This window comes from Sorex araneus, chromosome 5, assembly GCF_027595985.1.
Source record: "Sorex araneus isolate mSorAra2 chromosome 5, mSorAra2.pri, whole genome shotgun sequence".
Taxonomy (NCBI): domain Eukaryota; kingdom Metazoa; phylum Chordata; class Mammalia; order Eulipotyphla; family Soricidae; genus Sorex; species Sorex araneus.
Genome location: NC_073306.1, coordinates 161057564 through 161064202, shown reverse-complemented (window position 1 = coordinate 161064202; position 6639 = coordinate 161057564).

The window sequence follows — 6639 nt, the reverse complement described above, 5'->3', positions numbered from 1 at the left end:
ACAGCAGAAAGGGCACTGGCCGTGCACATCGCCCACCCGGGTTTAATCCCCAGCACCCTACATGGTTCCTTGAGTCTCGCCAGGAGAGACCCCCCTAAGTGCAGGCCAAGAGTAAGCCCTGAACACTGCCAGGTGTGACCACCCCATCCCCTCTTACAGAAAAAAACACACAAAACCCCACAGTTTCAGCAAATTAACTGTCCAGTAACAAGCCATGGGACTTTGTTTTGTTTTCTAATTACGGTATGTCCTCATACTTTTCCCCAATGCTTTCATCACTAAAATCGGACATAATGTGTCACACAGTTCCCTCCTGCCGCAGGACGCAAGCATACAAAGGCAGCCTCTGAAGTGGTCTCCTGGCATAGGAACCCCCGGGAAGCCGCAGCATCCGTGGACCGTCTCCCCCAAGGAAAGCAAGTGCGCCCCTGAGTCCCGGCGCTGCTATTCCGGTCTGCCTGGTTTGGGAGGTTATGTAAATGGAACCAGACACTATTAATTGCTGTGGATGGCTCTTTCCCTCCATAAGCCTGTGGGATTCCTCCCCGGTGCAGGTGCAGACAGGGCCACTCATTTTCATGGCCGCGTGTGCACGCTATTTATCTATTATTTATACATTGCATTGTTGGTGGGCATTCAGGGAGCAGCCAGTGGTTATTATGGCTAATACTGCCGTGAACATGCTTGTAAACATCTGTTGGTGCACCTGACATGAATCTGAGACCAGACTCGCCCAGAGGTGGGGGTGGAATGGGGCCTGGTGGTCTTCAGAGCAGTTGGGACATAAACTCTCTCCCAGAGGGGTTCCCCCAACCTGGGCGGACTCCTTTCAACCGTGTCAGTTCTTGTGGCTCTCCATTTTCAAAATTCTTTTTCCAAATTCTTCTCCTTCATCAAGCCATATTTGTTTCTACGTTGAAAATATTAGACTTGAGCCCCAGAGATAACACAGGAGGTAAGGTGTTTGCCTTGCTTGCAGACAAACCAGGTTCCATCCCTGGCACCGCATCTGGTGTCCTAAACCCCACCAGGGCTCATTCCTGAGCACGAATCCAGGAATAGCCACCCTGTACTTCAGGCTGGGATCCCGCCTCCAGAATGCTTGGCTCCCCCGCCCCAACCTCAAAGCATTTCAACCTGGAAATGCTTCCCAAGTTTGTGCCAAGTTTCCCCCCATCCCCCCCCCGTGGCTTCACCTGGGCTGAGTGGCAGGAGCTGAGTTATAGGTCAATCAAGCTAACCTGGAAGTGATTCGCTCAGAGTCATGCCCTTCTTACCTTTCACCTAGTGATTCAGAGTCCTCCTGTCACCCCCTGTTTCCAGAGTTCCTCCTTCACTTGGGTTAAACATGAAGCAGGTTCTACTGCTGACCTTCAATCCATTTTGCTGGGACAGCATTTATCTGAATAATCTCCTTTGATCGCCACAGCTTTGTCTATTTGTCACTTAGATTAGCCTCTCAGTCCTTCTGAGAAAACGGATCATATACTTCTTTAATATATATCTCCATCACCTACAAGAATATTTGGGACCCCCTCAGGGAGCAATCAGTATTTGCTAACCGACAGACTGGCTCAGTGTAGCTTAAAATCCATCTTTATTTTTATATGATAGTTTAAGTGATTTAATGAGTGGTTGTCACTGACAAGGCACTTGGGGACTGTGCATAAAATGACATAATAATATAAAAATAAAGCTTTGCTCAGAGACCAATATGCAGGATGGTCTCCCCTCTACACACTGCTCTTTATGCAAGAGAAAACAATCCTTGCTTTGGCCAAGTACAATTCTTTTCATTGATAAAAAAAGAAGTAAATCCACATTCCCTTCCATCGCCTTATTTGAATGTGTGCACAAACAGGACTCATCTATAATATTCATTTCAGCAATGAATATGCAGAAAGCACTGCGTCTCTTTATTGAGGGATTTTAAACATTGCAGTCAGGTTCATCGTGGTGACTGCGGGCTTTTACATTGAAGACAGACTCATTTCTCAAAGTCATATTTAAATATCTCAAACACTCACGTTGGCCTCCTGGGGTTGTGCAATATACAACTGAAGAAGGAAGGGTGACCTCACCCACTGCCCCTACATGCAAAGACATGGTGCAGAAATGTATGGTTCACCTGTACAAAGCGGAGGGCAGGAACGATGGATTTCCCGGGGAAAGGAGTCTGCCATGAGCTTGGATGAGGGCCGCATCGCGGGCAGAGTGGGGGGTTGTTCCCGAAATTGAAGACACTCCCAGTGAGCCATGCCTTTCTCCCCACCGTCCTCCCGCTGCCACACGCGTTTCTCAGGCACGCTTCTTCGCCTGCTCCTTTCAATGACCTGAAGACCTCATTCTGACCACCCAGATGGTTTCCTGGGCTGAAGCACACCCACCGTCTCAAAGACGGTGGCTTTGCTCCCGGGCTAAGCACTCTGAGCCGATTCTTTATTCTTTTGGTTGCGACTCTCTCTGTCTCCGTCTCTATCTTCATCTTTCCGGGTCTCTCTCACTCCCTTCCTTTGCTAGATGCTCAGACAACAAATCCTCAACATGTACTCATTGACTGGGGCTCTGAGGACACTGCTGTGTCCCATTATTCTAACAGGCGCAGCCGCGCGCTGGCCGATCTGTGTCAGGGTGCTCAGAAGGACAAACACTGCAGGAGGTGGACGAGGACTTTACTCAGAGAGGTCCAGCCCCTGTGCTTGGGCAGGGGAGCACTGGGCTGCTTCCCATATGGGCCAACTGATCCTGCACAAGGGGAAGTAAACAACAGCTGACCAACTTGTGCAAAGGTCCTTAGGGGTAGTGGGCGTGGCTTCCTGCCTTGCTAGCGCGGAGGGGTGGCAGGCAGACAGGACTTAAGCCAGCTTTGATGTTGTCTGAGCAGCAGCGTGGACACCAGGGAAGAGCTGGACGGCCGAGGGACCGGAAGGAAGCTGATTCCACAGCGGGGACCGCGCGGGCTCGCAGGCACTAGAGGAAGGGGCTTAGGACTCCCTGCACGGCCTCTGCGCAGGCTGCCTTGGCAGCTTGATCAATTACAGGTGTCCCCCTGACAGCTGTTCGCTGTCAGGCTGGCTGGTCTCCCAGGCCTGAGTGGATAATAGGGCGGCTTCTCAGGGGTGGCAGAGGGACACACTCCAGTGGTCCACAGCCGCTGCCACCTCTGCACACAATGAGCCGTTTGGGGAGGGAGGGGACGCCACAGATCCGAGAGGTTGAGCTCAACAGTCCAGCAGGGAAGCCTGGTTCCAATCATCGCCCACGCCCAAGAGCCGTCACCTCTCCCCTGGAAGGTAACTGCCGCCCTGTGTGTGCTCAGGCTTTTGCTCACCGCTGTGATGAAAGGTCGGCAGACCCCCAAACGGAAAACGTTCTTGCCTGGATTGACACGGCTAATAATAAACACGTCGCCAGAGTATCTTCTCGTGCAGGTGTGCACTGTTTGCCGAGCCCGAGGATCTAGGGAAATATTTGGGGTTCAAGCTGTGGCCATGCCTTGTGCGCTGAGAAAACAATACGGCCGGGCAGGGCAAGGGTTCTGGGCTGAGGAAGGAAGGGGTCTGCCTGGGGGGGGTCGTGTTCATTAGAGAGCAGGGGTCTCAGCGTCCGCACAACTCACAGCTGGGACCCACTGAGTCTTCGGAATGAGGGTCTGAGGATCAACAGGCCCCTACCCGTTCCATCCCACACACCATCCCCACTTCCAGTGACAACCCGATCATCAGATAGGGCCAAAACAGCACCCAAGAGGCCCAACTCTGGTCCCTGGCATGGCGTGCCCAGCCACTGCATGTGGCACTGGTGGCCTCCGAACACAGCATCAGCAGGTCTGAGCACCCAGCCAGGCAGAGTGTTCCTGGGGAAGCCCCCCCACAAAAGTTCCCTGGGGAACAAAATACCCTCCCAGTCTTGAGTCATTGCAATAAGGGAGCCGTGATGAATAAGTCTCGGTGGAGAATTCTGTGAAATAAAAACAAGCCTTCACAATCATCTGGAGATTGGTTTACATAGAACATTAAAAGCTATGTCTATTCTCTAGAATGTGGCATTTCCACCTAGAATCAGTTCTCCTTTTTCCCACGGTGTTCCTCTCACTCTATTCTCCCCCTGCACCCGTTTCTCCCTGTCTGTCTTCTGTACCTCAGACACAAGCAGTGCAGGAAAATGACCCTATTCGAATCTTTCTCAACGTTCCCCACGAAGGGGCGCATCCCTTTCAAATCACAGATGGATGTTATGCTTGTGATTTTGCAAGTCAACTTTTTTAAACGTGGAGTTCCTAATGGAAAAAAAAAAAGTCCTTGCTAGAAAGGAAAGGTTGTTTGCTCCTGAGAGGTCAAAGCTGCCTCTCCGTCTCTGCCTTGGATGAGAGATGGGAAGGTATTAAAAGCTAAAGCACAATCATTGGGATGCTTAGCGATGGCTGGGAGGAATTGGGAAAGCTCTGGACACTTCCCAAGAGACTAGAGGCCCCTGCCCTCTGCTCACGGAGACATTACTGTCCAGCTGGGCTGCCCCTGCGCCAGCCCCCTGGAGACACTTGGCTTCCGCCTCTTATTATGCTGTCATGTGACCTTGAAAATTACCCAACTCTCCTTGGGCCTTCCCTGTCCTTTTTCTGGAAAAAAAAAAAATCAAAGCAGTGAGTGCAGCTTCATGGGAGAACTATAAGGTTTAATGAGATCCAGAGGGGAGGGGTTTGCTCTGTAGTTTGAGTGTTACTTCTCCGGCTGGATGCTGCCAAGGCCTTTCTTGGTATTTTGCCTATTTTTGTTGTTGCCGTTGTTGTTAAATTGGTTAGGTAGGCAGATGCTTCTTCGATATAATTGGAGGTGCTGGATTTAGAAGGATCGTGAAAGTGACAGGTAGTCACCCTAAATTTAAACCTAGTAAGTTGAGATGAAATATAAAGGACTTTAAACTCATTTTACACATAGATATGGATGTCCTTATCGATGACAAAAATAAAATGTCATAAATTATAAAACATGTGCAAAAGACATTACAGTGTCTTTATATAGAATTTATTGTTGTTTGCTCTCTATATGAAATATATAAAATAGATTTAAATGGTGTTTATGTACATAATAGAGAGAGCAAAATATCATGGGGTAGTGCTTTAATGTGAATAATAGCAAAATACTGCCTGAAATATTAATAATACCATGACTTACACGATTTGAAAAAGCTTTGGGTATTTTTAGATTAGAAAGTATAAGCTATAGCTACTCCAAATGTGAATGGCATTAGAAAACCGGATCTATCAGAAAACCAGAGACAGAAGTTACCCCAGGCAGCTCACATGTTTATCTTGGGGAACGAGAACTTATCAGCAGCCCCTGAAGGAGCGTGGGGAGAGGGCTTGCTTTGTTTTGTTTTGTGGTCTGTGCTGCTGGAAATAGAAAGATTAGTCAGGACAACGTTGGTTCATTTATATTAAGGCTGAAGACTAATCTCTAACTAAAGTTAAAATGAACCAGCTGAGCCTGCAGTTGGTGCAAAGGGGATGCCAGTCAGATGGAGAATCTAGTCTCTGAAACTAGAGCTCGAGCTTGGAGCATTCCAATGGCAGCTGCGTGGAGGTTTGTCCAAGGGAATAAAAAGGCAGGGTATGAGGCACTCAGAAGTGCACCTTGATTCCAGGCACGGTTAAGACTTTTATCCCATGCAAAATGATACTAATCACCTCGTGGTGGAATAGCTTGCAAAGTCCTTCCTGGGCGCCGTCTCATTTCATCCTTAGAACTACCCAGCAATGCCTGGCATCATTTTCAAAGGATCAAGGCGGCTCAGAAAGTTGAGGGACTTGCTCAAAGGTGATAGGGAATTGTTGGAGAATAATTCCAATTCCATCACACACTAAGTTGTTTTTCTTTAAAAAGAAAAAAATCAAAATTCTCTTTGTTATATATATACATATATACATATATATATCTTCCTATGTATATGGGGCTAGAGCAATAGCACAGTGGGCAGGGCGTTTGCCTTGCACGTGGCCACCCCGGGTTCGATTCCTCTGTCCCTCTCGGAGAGCCCGGCAAGCTACCGAGAGTATCCCGCCTGCATGGCAGAGCCTGGCAAGCTACCCATCCATATCTATGAGCAAATCGATGAACAATGGGATGATAGTGCTACAGTGCTACCTTTATATATACATATATATATATATATATATATATATATATTTACACTACAAAGGGAACATATATAAAAACATATAAAGGTTAAAACACATGTATATTATGTATTTATATAAATATAAAGGAAAATATATATAATAATATAATATATAACAAGCAGTATAGCACTGTTGTCCTGTTGTTCATTGATTTGCTCAAGCGGGCACCAGTAACATCTTCATTGTGAGACTTGTTGTTACTGTTTTCGGTATATTGACTACACCATGGGTAGCTTGCCAGGCTCTGCCGTGTGGGCGGGATACTCTCGGTAGCTTGCTGGGCTCTCAGAGAGGGACAGAGGAATCGAACCCGGGTTGGCCACGTAACAAAGGGAATATAAATATAAAGGTAAAAATAAAATAAATATTGAGGGACTGAGGATATGACTTAGCAGTATAACATTAGCCTTGCATATGTGAGGCTTTGGGTTGAATCCCCAGCACCAACAAAGTAAACTAAA